A 16308-nucleotide genomic window follows, 5' to 3' on the forward strand; every position below is an offset into this window, starting at 1 on the left:
AGGTGTACCCTAGACCTCTGAGGGAAGCTAGGGAAGTGATTGCGAGGCCTCTTACTGAGATATTTGTATCATTGATAGTCACAGGTGAGGTGCCAGAAGACTGGAGGTTGACTAACGTGGTGCCAGTGTTTAAGAAGGGTGGTAAGGACAAGCCAGGGAATTATAGACCAGTGAGCCTGATGTCGGTTGTGAGCAAGTTGTTGGAGGGAATCCTGAGGGACAGGATATGCATGTATTTGGAAAGGCAAGGACTGATTAGGGATAGTCAACAAGGTTTTCTGCATGATGAAAGGCTTTTGCACAAAACGTCGATTTTACTGCTCCTCGGATGCTGCCTGAACTGCTGTGCTTTTCCAGCTCCACTCTAATCTAAACTCTGCATGGGAAATCATGTCTCACAAACTTGACAGATACTTTTGAAGAAGTAACAAAGATGATTGATGAAGGCAGAGTGGTAGATGTGATCCATATGGATTCAGTAAGGCGTTCGACAAGGTTCCCCATGGGAGACTGATTAGCAAGGTTAGATCTCATGGAATACAGGGAGAACTTGCCATTTGGATACAGAACTGGCTCAAAATAGAAGACAGAGGGTGGTGGTGGAGGGTTGTTTTTCAGACTGGAGGTCGGTGACCAGTGGAATGTCACAAGGATTGGTGCTGGGTACAATAATTTTCATCATTTATATGAATGATTTGGATATGAGCTTAAAAGTTATAGTAAGTTTACAGATGACACCAAAATTGGAGATGTAATGGACAGTGAGGAAGGTTGGATTACAATGGGGTCTTGATCAGATGGGCCAATGGACTGAGGAGTGGCAGATGGAGTTTAATTTAGATAAATGTGGAGTGCTGCATTTTGGGAAAGCAAATTTTGGGAGGACTTATACACCTAATGGTAAGGTCCTAGGGAGTGTTGCTGGACAAAGAGACCTTGGAGTGCAAGTTCATAGCTCCTTGAAAGTAGAGTTGCAGGTAGACAGGATAGTGAAGGCAGCGTTTTTTATGCTTTTCTTTATTGGTCAGAGTATTGAGTTCAGGGATTGGGGTCATGTTGCGGCTGTACAAGGCATTGTTTAGGCCACTTTTGCAATGTTGCATGCAATTCTGATCTCCTTCCTATTGGAAGAATGTTGTGAAACCTGAAAGTGTTCAGAAAAGATTTACAAGGATGTCAGGGTATGAGGATTTGAGCTATTGGGAGAGGTTGAGTAGTCTGGGGCTGTTTTCTCTCGAGCATCGGAGGCTGAGGGGTGACATTGTAGAGGTTCATAAAATCATGAGGGGCGTAGATAGGGTAAACAGACAAGGTCTTTTTCTGGGGTGGGGGAGTCCAGAACTAGAGGGCATAGGTTTAGGTTGAGAGAGGAAAGATATAAAAGAGATGAAGGGGCAACTTTTTCATGCAGAGGATGGTGCATGTGTGGAATGAGCTGCCAGAGGAAGTGGTGGAGGCTGGTACAATTGCAACATTTAAAAGGCACCTGGATGGGTATATATATATATAGGAAGGGTTTGGTGGGATATGGACCGGGTGCTGGCAGGTGGGACTTGATTGGGTTGGGATATCTGGTCGACATGGATGAGTTGGGCCGAAGGATCTGTTTCCACGCTGTACATCTCAAAACTCTCAAGACTCTGTCGACACCTGAAGACAAAGGTGACATTAAGATCAAATCGAATGGCTCTGCAATCTCCTCCCTGGCTTCCGAGAGAATCCTAATATCCTCCCTGGCTTCTCAGAGAATCCTAGGATAAATCCCATCCAGCCAGGGGACTTACCTGTTTTTACACTTTCCAGAAATGCTAACGCCTCCTCCTGTGAACCCCCCATCTCGTCCAGTAGCCTGTATCTCAGTATTCTCCTTGCCAATATTGTCTTCTTCCAGTGTGAATACTGACGAAAAATATTCATTTCGTGCTTCCACTATCTCCTCTGACCCCACGCACAACTTCCTACTACTATCCTTGATAGCCCTAATCTACTCTACTCATTCTTTTATTCCTAATATACCTATCTCTTCTTAACTCTTTTTTAAGGTCTTTCCGAGCTAGCTTGTAACTCTCAAGCACCCTAATTTAGCCTTCACGTCTCATCCTAACATAAACCTTCTTCTTCTTGATAAGAGATTCAACATCCTCAGTAAACCACAGCTCCCACGCTTAACAACATCTTCCCTGACTGACAGGCACATACTTGTCAAGGACCCGCAATAGCTATTCCTTGAATAAGCTTCACATTTCAGTTGTGCCCATTCAATGCATACTAAATTTAGCCTAATTACATCATAATTGCTTTTCCCTGAGCAATTACTCTTGCCCTGTGTTATATACCTATTCCTTTCCATCGCTAAAGTAAACATAACTGAACTGTAGTCACTATCAGCAAAGTGTTCACCTACCTCTAAATCTAAGACTTGGCCAGGTTCATTATCCAGTACCAAATCCGATGTGGCCTTGCCCCTTGTTGGCTTGTCTGCATACTGTGTAAGGAAGCTCTCCTGCATAGGATTCAAAAGTGACCCATCCAAAGTGATTGAACTATATTATTCCCAGTCAATATTTGGAAAGTTAAGACTACCATAACAACTGCCTTGTTGCTATCACTCCTATCCAGAATCACCTTTGCTATCTTTTCCTCTACATCTCTGGAATTATTCTGAGGCCTATAGAAAACTCCCAACAGGGTGACATGTCCTTCCTGTTTCTGACCTCAGCCCATACTACCTCAGTAGACGAGTCCTCAAGCGTACTTTCTGCAACTGCAATACTGTCCTTGACTAACACTGCCACACCAGCCACAACCGCCCCCAAATGCCTTTTACCATCTTCTCTGTTCTTACTGAAACATCTAAATCCCAGAACCTGAACATTGAAATCCCGGTACCAACCCATGCTGCAAGTTCACCTACCTTATTTCAGATGCTCCTGGTGTTGAAGTAGACACACTTCAAACCGACTTCTTGCTTGCCAGTGCCTTCGTGCAACCTTGAAAACTTATTCGAACCTCACTGCTCTCAATCACTTGTATACTTGAGCTACAATTTGTGTTCTCATCCCCCTGCTGAATTAGTTTAAACCCCACCTGATTTCCCAAACTAAACTAGTCCCATTTTCCTATGTTTGGTCCATATCCCTTTAAACTTTTCCAGTTCACAGTCTTGTCCAAATGTCATTTTAAATGTTGTGTAGGATTGAGTAAAAATTCCCATCATCTAGAATACTGAACAAAACCCTGGACTTTTCAAAACTTTTAAAAGGTAAATGGAAGCTGGAATGGGTTCTGTGGAGAATATACAAACCGAACCCACAGGTGGCTGTCTGGAACCATTGGGCAGCCTGGAATTCCACTTTCCACATCCTCTCCAAAAGAACAATCAACTGAAACTGACTCTAGCCAAAGACAGCTTCTACACCTCAGCACAATGGTATGGAGCCTACAGAGATATTGGACATTCAGCTTCACTCAAAATCCATTCACACATAGTCTTAATGATGGGGAAACCAATTCATTTCAGAAACAAACACCAGAAACACAATGGATCACACAGATTTGAGGGGAGATAGTGGGTCAGTATAATTGCTAGCCCTGATCTCACCTGGAGCAGAGCCTTTTTCAAAAACAAGCTTCTGCAGAAACTGCTTCCCCACAGGCCAAAGGCAGCTTCTGAACCAATAACCACAGACGCCCATCAGAGAAACTGAATCAGGGAGCCAAATCAAAAACGCCATTGGAACAAAGAGCATCCAAGCCGGGGGAGGCTAACCAAGCACCATCCAAACAAGAGCTTCCAGATACGGGCCTGTTCCGAACCAAGAGAACTGACGGCAAGGACCTCAACAACCACGCATGCTTCAAAGCCCTGTTTTCCTCAATGGTGAGCTGAAACTCCTGAGACCCTAAAGTTCCAACCTTGTGAGCAGGAAGGGAAAGACTAGGTGACAGTGAGTTGGGACCCCAAGGGTAGGAAGCCTGATTAAAGATTCTGTAATTAAAACTGTTGCATTTAGTATTTAATCTAGCTATTGGTACATTTAGTAGTATTACTGTCCTCTGTGTAGTTGATTGTGTTAATTTCCCCGTTTATTGCATTTACCTATATTTTCTGTATTATACTTAGCTTTCGCATTTTAAATAAACACAGAAATTCTATTGCGCTGAAACACTCACCTACTGCCATCTTCATTTCACATTCCCTAAATGTGTCCAGTGTCCAGAATCAGGGATCTGGGGGTGATTCAAACCACTTAAACATCAGAAAATTACTGATTGCAAACCAGAGCCCGACAGTTGCAACTGTACCTGTATCTATCAGTTACTCAGGCAGTTCATTCCACATACAAACCACCCCTCTCTGTGAAAACATTGCCCCTTAGGCACCTTTTTAACCTTTCCCCTCTCACCTTACGACTCTGCTCTCTAGTTTTCAATCCTCCTGCCCGAGGGAAAAGACCTTTGCCATTCATCTTCTCTATGCCCCTCATGATTTTATAAACCTCTATAAGGTCACTCCCCCTATGGATTTTGGTCCTATAGGTTATGACATTTCCAGGGCATTTTCAATTTCTTTAACTACTTTGGGAGTTTGTGCCTTGACTAGTTTTCAGTAGTGAGTCCCAAATCCCCACTGCTTTGTTTTATGCTGCTACAACTGAATCTATTGTGAGAATGGTGTATTTTTATTTTGTTGTGTTTTTTTTTAAAGATCAGACTGAAATGAGAAAGAATTGTTGTAAAATCTGTGTTTAAAAATGTTTTGAAATCAGGTAATTTGACACCCACACTGGTCACTGTAGAAGCACTTATCTAAACAATGAAAAAAAGATGGAACTTCAAGTTGCAGGTGATTTGGAACTGAAAGGGTGGACAGGTATAGTTTTTATTGGTAACAAGAAGTTGATTGGTCTATGGACTAATTACCATCTATCAATAAAAACCTTTTGTCTGCCAACAACTGTGTGATTGGTAACTGAACAGCTTAGAGTTGGGAAGAAGTCATAAACACGAAAACAAACCCTTCGGTCCAACTCATCCATGCCAACCAGATATCATAAATTAATCAAGTCCCATTTGCCAGCACTTGGCCCATATCTACTCTAAACCCTTCCTGATTATATACGCAAAGAGATGCCTTTCAAATGTTGTAATTTTCACATACAGAAAAAGTGCGCGTTTTTATTTCTTCACCATTTTGGGAGCAGCCCCCTATTCTCTGCATTGAAATGCACTGTAAACAGGAAGAAAATCATTTTGTCTTTCCTGCAATAATTTTTGTAAGTGGTGAGTTTTAACAGAAAGTCAGAGGCCTCCTATGTCTTACCAACCAGTAGAAGCATTTGGAGAAAGCCAACTGGGGCAAAGTGCTGGCCAGCAGAAGAGAAACAAGGCACAGAAGCTGAAATAGGTCATTCAGTCCATTGAGTCTGCTTTGCCCTCAATGAGATCATGGTTGATCCATTAATCCGCATTCCAACCTTATTGCTTTTTCCACATAATCCTTGATTCCCTTCCTGATAAAAAGTCTATCTTATCCTTGAATACACTGAATGATCTAGCCTCATAAGGATTTTCTTAACATATCAGCCTGGGAACTGAACTGAGTTTCCAGTTATTCCCTTCTGTCTAATATCCTATTTTCCATTTCTCTTTGCATTTAAGGGAGGGTTTATAAAGGGATTAGAGTTTTAGTTAATAATGCCATATGCCAGTAGAACATAGAACAGTACAGTACAGTACAGGCCTTTTGGCCCTCGATGTTGCACCAGCTTTTTATCTTACTCTAAGATTAGACTAGCCCACATACCTCTCATTTTACTAATGTCCATGTGCACATCCAAGGTTCTTTTAAATGTCCCTAATGTATCTGACTCCACTACCACTACTGGCAATGCATTCCACGCACCCAACCACCACTGATATCTCCCCTAAACCTTCCTCCAATCACCTTAAAATTATGTTCCCGCCCTGGAAAATAGACATTTCCGCCTTGGGAAAAAAGTCTCTGGCTAAACACTCTAACCATGCCTCTCGTCATCTTGTACACGTCTACCAAGTCACCTCTCATCCTTCTTTGCACCAATGAGATAAGCCCCAGCTCCCTTAACCTTTCTTCATCAGACAAGCCCTCCAGTCCAGGCAGCATCCTGGTAACTCTCCTCTGCACCCTCTCTAAAGCTTCCACATCTTTCCTATAATGAGGCGACCAGAACTGAACATAATATTCCAAATGTGGTCTAACTAGGGCTTTATAAAGCTGCAGCATAACCTCATGGCTCTTAAACTCAATCCCTCTGTTCATGTAAGCCAAAATACCTTACACTTTCTTAAAAACATGATCAACCTCGGTGGTAACTTTGAGCGTTTCATGGGCATGGACCCTAAGATTTCTCTGTTCTTCCACATTGCCAAGAATCCTGCCTTTAACCCTGTATTCTGCATTCAAATTCAACCTTCCACAGTGAATGACTTCACACTTTTCCAGGTTGAACTCCATCTACCACTTATCAGCCCAGTTCTGCGTCCTGTCAATGTCTTGTTACAACCTACAACAGCTCTCCACACTATCCACAACTCCACCAACCTTTGTGTCATCGGCAAACTTACTAACTCACTCTTCCATTTCCTCATCCAAGTCTTTTATAAAAATCACAAAGAGCAGTGGTCCCAGAATCGATTCCTGCAGGACACCACTGGTCACCGAGATTTAGGCTAAATTCTTTCCATCTACTACTATCCTCTGTTTTCTATAGGCCAGCCAATCCTATATCCAGACAGACAGGTTTCTCTGTATCCCATGCCTCCTTACTTTCTGAATGAGCCTACTCTGGGGAACCTTATCAAACATGCTGCTAAAATCCAAGTACACCACATCCACTGCTCTGCCTTCATCAATGTGTTTTGTCACATCCTCAAAGAATTCAATAAGGTTTGTGGGGCATGACAGCCCCTCACAAAGCCATGCTGACTATCTTTAATTAAGCTATAGATTTCTAAGTAATCCTAAATCCTGTCTCTCAGAATCCTCTCCAATAATATGCCCACTACTGACATAAGACTGACTGATCTGTAATTCCCCGGATTAGACCTATTCTCTTTCTTGATTAAGGGAATAACATTTGCCAGCCTCCAATCATCTTGCACTACTCCAGTGGACAGTGAGGACACAAAGATCATTGCCAAAAGCGCAGTAATTGCTTTCCTCGCTTCCTGTAGTAAGCTTGGATATTCCCCATCTGGCCCAGGGGACTTACCTATCCTTATGATTTTCAAAGTTTTCAGCACATCCTCCTTCTTGACACCAGCCTATTTGAGCATATCAGTCTGTTTCACATTGTCCTCAAAGTTCAAGATCCCTCTCATAGTGAATACTGAAGCAAAGTGTTCATTAAGGACCTCCTCTACTTCCTCTGACTCCAGGCGTAAGTTTCCTCCTCCATCCCTAATTGTCTCTAAGCTCACTCTGACAATCTTGTTGTTCCTCACATACATGTAGAATGCCTTCAGGCTTTCCTTAATCCTACCAGCTAATGCCTTTTCATATCCCCTTCTAGCACCCCTAAGTTCATTCTTCAGTTTCTTTCTGGCTACCTTGTAACTGTCTAAGGCTTTGTCTAATCCTTACCCCCTCAACCTTAAGTAAGCTCTTTCTTCTTGACAAGATGTTCCACATCCCTCTTCACCCATGGTTCTTTCAACCTACCATCCCTTCCTTGCCTCAATGGGACAAACTTGTCCAGCACTATCAACAAGTGCTTCCAAAACAACCTCCACATTTCTGTTGTGCATTTCCCTCAGAACATCTGTTCCCAATTTAGGCACCCCAGTTCCTGCCTGATAACATTGTAATTCTCCCTCTGCCAATTAAATACTTCCTCATACCATCTGCTCCTATCCCTCTCCATGAGTATAGTAAAAGTCATGGAGTTATGATCACTACCACTGAAATGCTCTCCCATCAAGAGATTGGACACCTGGCATGGTTCGTTACCAAGCACCAAATCCAGTATGGCTTCCCCTCTAATTGACCTATCTAAAAATTGCTTCAGGAACCCTTTCTGGACACACTTGACAAACACTGCTCCATTCAAACCATGTAAATTAAGTAGGTTCCAATCAATATCAGGGAAGTCAAGTCACCCTGTTACTTCCATGCATTTCCAAAATCTGCCTCCCAATCTGCTCCTCTGTCTCTCTGTTGCTATTGGGGGACCTGTAGAAAACTCCCAATAAAGTGACTGCTCCTCTTCTGTTTCTGACTTGCACTCATACTGACTCTGTAGACAAAGACTCCTCAACAATTGCCCTTTCTGCAGCTGTGATACTATCCTTGATTAGCAATGGCATTCCTCTACTTCTTTTACCTTCCCCTCTATTCCTTTTGAAACATCTAAACCCTGGAACATCCAACAACTGCCCCTGTGATATCCAAGTTTCTGTAATAGTTTATAACTGTTTACCTGTGGCTAGTTAAAAATCATGTAACACCAGGTTATATCCAACAGGTTTATTTGAAAGCACTAGCTTTCGGAGCACCGCTCTTTCATTAGGTGGTTGTCAAGAATGATAAAGGAGCAGCACTCCATTTTTAAAAAAAATTGAGAAACCTATTACTGAAAGTGAATGTTTGACAGAGCTGTCACAAATTAAATGTAAAAATATTGATATTCTATTTCTCATTCAATATGTTCAGCTCCTGATACATTAACCTTAGAGCATCGATTCTCAAAATGTTCAGTTGAAGGAGCCCTTTTCAAATGGATTACTTATCACATAACCACAGTCTAAAGTATGAACTGGCATCTCCAAATCATGACTACCTGCAGCTCAAGTCCAGTTGTTTTTAATTCTTGTTCAGTGCAGAACCCTAGTCCATGCTTTTGATCAACTTGGTCTGAAAGTCAGATACACTGGGGGGATCGTCATAAAATCTTTAACTTTTCTGATGTCTCCAGGAACTGCAAGGATTAATTTTTCAGCATGCTAGCTCAGTAAGGCATAAGACAATGTGGCCTATGTAAGTCAAAGTCTGCGTCAATGTTCTCTCATTGACATTGGGTATCTTAGTGGCCTAGCCAATGTCCTGTACAGCTGTAACATGACATTCCCACTCCTACATTTCTGCTCAATCTGCCTTTAATCCCTCAATCATTTACATTAAATCATTTAAACACCAATTCGTGAAGCCTCTGGCCAAGAAATGGATAGTCAGAATGCATTCTGTTTTAACCGCTCATGATTATCTGTGGCTCACTTAGAATTCCCCTGTGTTACAACTAAATTCAAAAAAAATTAAAAGATGTAAAAATTACATTTTTCCTTTCCCTTTCAATAAATGGTAAATGAAGAGGCTGCACTGAAATTGGCTCTTAGTAGGTCTAATGTGCAAACTTAGAAAGGCAAACATTGGAATGAATTATTTACAGGTACACAAATTATTACACTTCAGCAGCAAATAAAGAAATAACTGTGAATATTTATATTTGGGATGAAAAAAGCACTTTTCTCATTTTTTAAGCCAACTACAAATCTAATCTAACAACTGTTAATACATTCTCTTTGATCTCCCAAGAATGTTAATGTACTGGTTAATTGGCAGAATTAGGGGAGGTGGAGGTGATCTCTTGGGGACCTCACACTCTCACAAATTCCAATCAGGCAGACACTTCTCCAACTATTCAGGACAGGAGTCAAATACAAGGTCCAGAAATAAACTTTAATGATATTGCATTTCCTTAATTCAATTCCATCTCATGCTTTGTGTACTCATTTCGTAAGGTAGTAATTCACAAACTCAGACAACTTGTGATCTGTACAGACTTTCCAGACTTCCTGCAAAGTAATCGAAGGTTTGTCAGAGATGGACTTGTTTCCGCCCAGGAGGTGGAACAGTTGTTTGACCAAGTTTTGAATAGTGTGGACTCAGCTGATTGCAGCACTGAGGGGAAAGAGTCCTGAGAGCAGTGAGAAAATTTCCAGGTAAGTTTCCCTGCCATTTCAAATAGTGGGCAGCAGATGATTTCAGACTTATTCAAAACAGAGGCATATTAGAAAAAATGAAATACATATGTACATATGAAAAGCAGCAATTCAAGACTCACTGATATTAGTCAGCAAATATTATCTTAAAAATCATTATTACATTATTTTTTACATGCATCTAATGTTAAGTGTTATATTTTCTCATACTTTGAACTGGGGTTATGTGATTAGTAATCCATTTGACAGGGGCTCATTCAACTAAACAATTTGAGAATCGATGCTCTAAGGTTAATGTATCAGGAGCTGAACATATTCAATGAGAAATAGGATATCAATATTTTTACATTTAATTTGTGATAGCTCTGTCAAACATTCACTTTCAGTAATAGGTTTCTCAATTTTTTTCAGATGACACCAACTGATTTAATCTGATAAAGCTATAACAAGGTCAAATAAGTATTTTTGCTAATCCAACAAAAATATTTTTGTCAGAACTGGTCTGTCACTTGTCATCATTCACTTATGGTGAGCATCTCAGCCCTAGATTTTGTAAGGTTGACAAATGGAAGTTGGGCCTGGCCATAGTAATGACAAACTGACAATAATGAATGACAGGTTGATGAATTTTGCAAGACCAGTCATCCTAATTTTAACGGACTTTCTGTCAACAAAAGATCTGGAGAATGGAACAGGCCAAGTAACATAATTAGCTGTGTAGAGAGGGCAGAAAAGTCCAGAAAAGTAATTGTTCTTCATCATTCTTGCTCCCCACTAATGGAAGGACTGTTTTTAAGGGATTCCAATTCTAAAATATGTAGTCACTAGTGAATGTTTTTTAAGGTAATGTTGAAGTTTCAGTAGCTCCATCCAATCAGGTGAGGTCATACAGTCTTTGGGCAGAGAAACAGCTTGTCTTGTATGAGATTCCGAGGGAGACACATTGATATATTTGACTCCTGATTATTACAATTATGATTAACCAGTTAATATTTATTGCAATTATTACTATTACACAATAAACTATACACAGCTGCATGGGACAAGTCTTCCTGTTAAGACCCTCTACTGGCCTCTACTCCTTATAATTAGAGAGACCCTTAGACTCAGAACAGAAGGGAGGACTGGTGGCAGCAAACTTCTTCAACAACAATTGATTAGTGTTTGATAATGTGACAAGGTGAGCAGCCGTGCAGGTTCATACTCCATTTGACTTTGAAGATAACCTTTCGTTTGACCCGAACCATTTTCAGAATATTGCTGCTTTAAGAAGTCTCAATATCTTTAAAGTGGCTGGATTCCCATTAATTCGAAAATAATAACTGGCCCAAAGGCAACCAGTTGTCAATCGACTGGTCAAGGAGCAATTCATTGAAGATTTCACTGCCCGATTGTATCGACAAGCTGGAATAAAGTGTTTACATATATCAACTCCGATAGATGCATCATGATATTAAGAGTAAAAAGGTCCTTGATCAGAATGGAGATGGGCTCCATACAAATCCATGAAGCCAGACCAATGCCACAGGATCAGGACACTGTCAAAAAGAAGCAATTACTTGCTCTGAACATGCAAGAATCCAGGATAATGCTAGGAAGAAAGTACTTAGTTTTAAAACTGCACTCCTCTTCCACTTGTAAGATTTAGAAGTTTCCCAAATTATGTTATGGAGCAAGTATCTGTGCTGGCAGAAAGTATTCCCTTCCAAAGGAAGTTCTGTAGATTACATTTTCGGGTTCAGCAGGAAAGATAGCTCCATAAAGTATATCTGGGAGATAAAATGTCCTGCAGCTGAGAAATGATCTACAGAGAATCAGAATCAAGGTCAAAGTGCTACCAATCTGTCAAGTCAAAAGGGAAAAGATTCTGGAAGAATTGTGCAACCTCCAGATGGCCCTTTTGTAATGTGAGAGACTTCTGGGAGCTGAGGTAATGGCAAATCTAAAGGTGGTTCTATGCATCAGTGTGTACAGTAATTATTAACTAAGGGAAAGTTTAGGCTAAGATATTGGATTAGGTAAGGTTCTGAAGAGTCTATCAAGTCTCATCTTAGCCTTTACCTCTTCAAGAAGATCAGTCATCACTTCTCCAGTCTCTCCTCACAACTGAAATATATCACTCTGGAACCAACCTTACAAACTTCTTTTGCATTCTTCATTGCATTCACATTATTTCTACTGTGTGGTGCCCAGAACTCAACAAGTGCTCCAGCTGAGGTCCAGATAGTGTCTCACTAAGTTTATTATAGCTCCCTATCGTTGTACTCTATGCTCCTATTTATGAAGCCGAGAATATTGCAGAGTGAGTCATTGGAATCATTGTCCAACGTTGAGGTTTTACAGCACAGAAAGAAGTCTCCAGTCAAACATGTCTATACTGGTCATCAAACATCCAACCAATCTAATGCTCATTTCCAGCACTTGATATGGAGCTTTGTATGAATTGGCATTTCAAGTGTACATTGAAATTTTGCTTCAACGCCCTGTGGTTTCCTGCCTTTACCATCCATTTAGGTAGAGAGTTCCAGATATGTACTCTTGGTGATAAAACAGTTTAATCAAATCCCTCCGAAACCTCCGTCACCTCATTTTAAAACTGTGGCCCCTAGTTACTGACCCCTCTAAGGGTAAAGAATCTCCCTGTGTACCCTGTCTATCACCTTATATACTTTATACCTCAACATCTTTCCATCAGATCATCTTCAGGGGCTTGCTTTGCTTCTTTATAGCTAAATACTTGCCTGAAAAAATCTTCAGCTTGAGCTAATAGAGCACTAAAATTCCAACATTTGCCTTGCGTCACTTTCTTTTTTTTTGCCAAGTTAAATGTTACTCAGATTATAGACCAACAGGTTTATTTGGAAGCATTAGCTTTCGAGACACTGCCTCTTCATCAGGTGGTTGTGGGACAGAACCATAAGACACAGAATTTATAGCAAAAGGGTTACACTGTCATGGAACTGTAATAACATAGTAAAGAAATTTAGGGTTTCTTTGCAGTTTTTGTTGTAATATTTAACCAGGGAAATTTCACAGCCATTCTTCCTCACCAAGTAATTCAGAGCTCTAGAAGGCTCTAATTCTGATTTGCTGTTTTTTATGTTAGCTGGCTCTCTCACATTTCTGAAAGTCTGCACAGTTTCAGGAGCACATTTTAACATTTTGCACGTTTAACGGCTTCTCTATCTGAAGTAAAAGCAAATTATAGCATAATTGTGGGATTATGGCAAGTGAAAAATGTATAATGTAATTAGACATGCATTTCTCCAAACAGGCTGGCTGTTATAGCTGATTAAAATACTGTTATGCACATGTATAAGGCAAACCAAATCTGCATCTGCATTTTAGGCTTTTACACTGAAGAATACCAAATGGTACAATGACCCTCAAGGAAGAAAGTGAGGTGGAGAGGCAGAGCAGCTAAAGGACAGATTTTCTTTTTGTTTTAATTTGTTAATAGGGTTGGACAATTGCATTTTAAACTAGGACAAAATGTATAGCTTGTGCCTGAGATGACAGTAGTAATCTGCCTTCTTAAACCACTGCACTCCCTTTGGTGTAGGGACACACACAGAAAGAGGATTCCAATGCTTTGATCTAGCGGTAGTAAAGAGTCAGCAGTATAGTTCTTAGCCTGAATGGTGTATGGCTTTGATAGGATCTCTGTGAGTTCTTGCTGCATATCTTGTGAATGCACCTACTGCTGCTGGAATATTCCAGTGGTAAAGGGATGAATCTTGAATGTGTAAATTGGGTTGCCAATCAACAAGATGCTTTGCTCTGGACGGTGTCAAGCATTCTGGCTGTTGTTTGGAGCTGCACCCTTTCTGGCAAGTGGTGAGCATTTCATCATACTCTTGACATATGCCTTGCAGATGTTAAATAGGCATTGGGGAGACAGGAGGTCAGTTACTTGCTGCAGAATTCCTAGGCCCTGAACTATTCTTTTAACCAATGGCTAGTACATTTCAGTTTCTGGTCAATGGTAACTTACAAAATTTATGGGCGGCATGGTGGCACAGTGGTTAGCACTGCTGCCTCACAGCGCCAGAGACCTGGGTTCAGTTCCCACCTCAGGCGACTGACTGTGTGGAGTTTGCACGTTCTCCCCGTGTCTGTGTGGGTTTCCTCCGGGTGCTCCAGTTTCCTCCCACTGTCCAAAGAATCCTCTTTCTGTGTGTGTCCCTACACCAAAGGGACTGCAGTGGTTTAAGAAGGCAGATCACTACTGTCATCTCAGGGACAATTCACCTGTGCGGGTCAGGTGAATTAGCCATGCTAAATTGCCCGTAGTGTTAGGTAAGGGGTAAATGTGGGGTATGGGTGGGTTGCGCTTTGGCGGGTCGGTGTGGACTTGTTGGGCCGAAGGGCCTGTTTCCACACTGTAAGTAATCTAATCTAAAGTGTTGCTAATGAGTCACTTAGTGATAGTAATGTCATTGAATATCAAGAGGTGATAGATAGCCACTAGGCGAAAATGAGGACTGCAGATGCTGGAGATCAGAGTCAAGATTAGAGTGGTGTTGGAAAAGGCTGCAGGTCAGGCAGCATCCAAGGAGCAGGAAAATCGATGTTTTGGGCAGGAGCTCTTCATCAGCCCTTCATTCCTGATGAAGGGCTTTTGCCCGAAACGTCGGTTTTCCTGCTCCTTGGATGCTGCCTTACCTGCAGTGCTTTTCCAGCACCACTCTAATCTTGATAGATAGGCACTACCTAGCTGTGGTATTGTATGAATTGTGTTTTCTTATAAACTCATTTATGGGATGCAGGTTTCCCTTGCAGGTTCAGCATTTATTGTTCATCCGGCGTTGCTCCTGAGAAGGTCATGATGAACTACCGGCTTCAACCATTCCATGTGGTTTATTCAGATCCACAATGCTAATTGCGAAGAAATTCCAGGATTTTGACCCAGTGACACTGAAGGGACAGAAATACATTTCCAAGTTAGTATAATGAGTGGCTTGGAAGAGAACCTGCAGAGTTGGGGTTTGGAAGGTGCTTTCTAAGGATCTTTGTTGAATCTCTGCAAATCATCTTGTAAGTACACACTGCTGCTATGCAACTTCAGTCCAATCAAGTAGATTGCTATGTCTTGGATAATGTCAAGCTTCTTGAGTGTAGTTGAATCTGCACTCATTCAGGCAAGTGAAAAGTATTCAATCAAACTCCCGATTTGTACTTGGCCAGTAATGGTCAGAAGATAACTTACTCACTGCAAGATTTCTAGCTTCTAACTGGCTCTAGTAGCGATAGTGGTTATATGACTTGCTAAGTTTAGTTTCTGGTGAATGACAATCCTCCAGGAAGCAGATAGTAGTGGATTCAGTGGTTTATTTCAATCACTGTAGTTGGATTTTCCTGCATTAAATCAAGGACTGTGTTTGCCTATATAACAGGGCTGAACTTAAAATCAAATCCACAATATATAAATTGTTTTGGAATGTCATAAAAAGCTATATGCACTTTGCTATTAATTTCTCATTGACAACCATGTTATGCTAGATGGTAATCGTTCCAGTTTACGAATGTGAAGTTTTAAATTGGCATTTGATCTGCAATAGAGTTTGAATGAAAAGTCGAGAAGATGAATAATATGATTTTTGCTTTGTTTTGTGTGAACCTATGTTTGGTGATGACCAGCAAATTTATTTTTCATTCAGACCCACCTACGGAGTCAATCTTTTCGACTGTTGTTGCAGGCTACATGAATGAAGGAACTGAGAAGTTAACCAGGTTCATCCCAATTAACACTTCAAATTACAATTGTAGAGACTTGGCTCTGCACTCCGCCTAGCTGTCAACACTCACTGAAATATGCTGTCAACAAGGAGCCTGTAGAGAGTTGGTCGACCTTGGATATCATTGAAGATGTAAATGTGTTTAAGGCATTTTGAGAAAACTGATATAAAGCCACAGAGTATGAAGTGGAAAAATTATAAATAACGAGTTCACTAATATCTGGGAATTTGGAAGATAACAAATAGGATTGGAAAATATCTCCATATGATAATTATAAAACAGCAGACAAATCGTATTTTTGTCCAAATGAAAGCAGATCAAATGAGAATTAGGAGATGGTTTTGAAAAATAATTATTTGAACACATTTATTTATAAGTACTGGACTTTTTTAATGAATAGGCTTCAAAAATATTTTGTAAATATCTCATTGTTTAAAATGAAAGTTGGACAAAACATTATTAAATATTTTTTGCTCACCAGCTGTGAAATCTGAATCTTCCAAATTATTAAAAACATTGAATCCCTCCCTGTCAGACCAGGATTTTCCCTGTGGGATTCTGCACTTCACCATCAGGCTCAGTTGGGGGTTA

This window comes from Hemiscyllium ocellatum, chromosome 18 (genome assembly GCF_020745735.1).
Source record: "Hemiscyllium ocellatum isolate sHemOce1 chromosome 18, sHemOce1.pat.X.cur, whole genome shotgun sequence".
Taxonomy (NCBI): Eukaryota; Metazoa; Chordata; class Chondrichthyes; order Orectolobiformes; family Hemiscylliidae; genus Hemiscyllium; species Hemiscyllium ocellatum.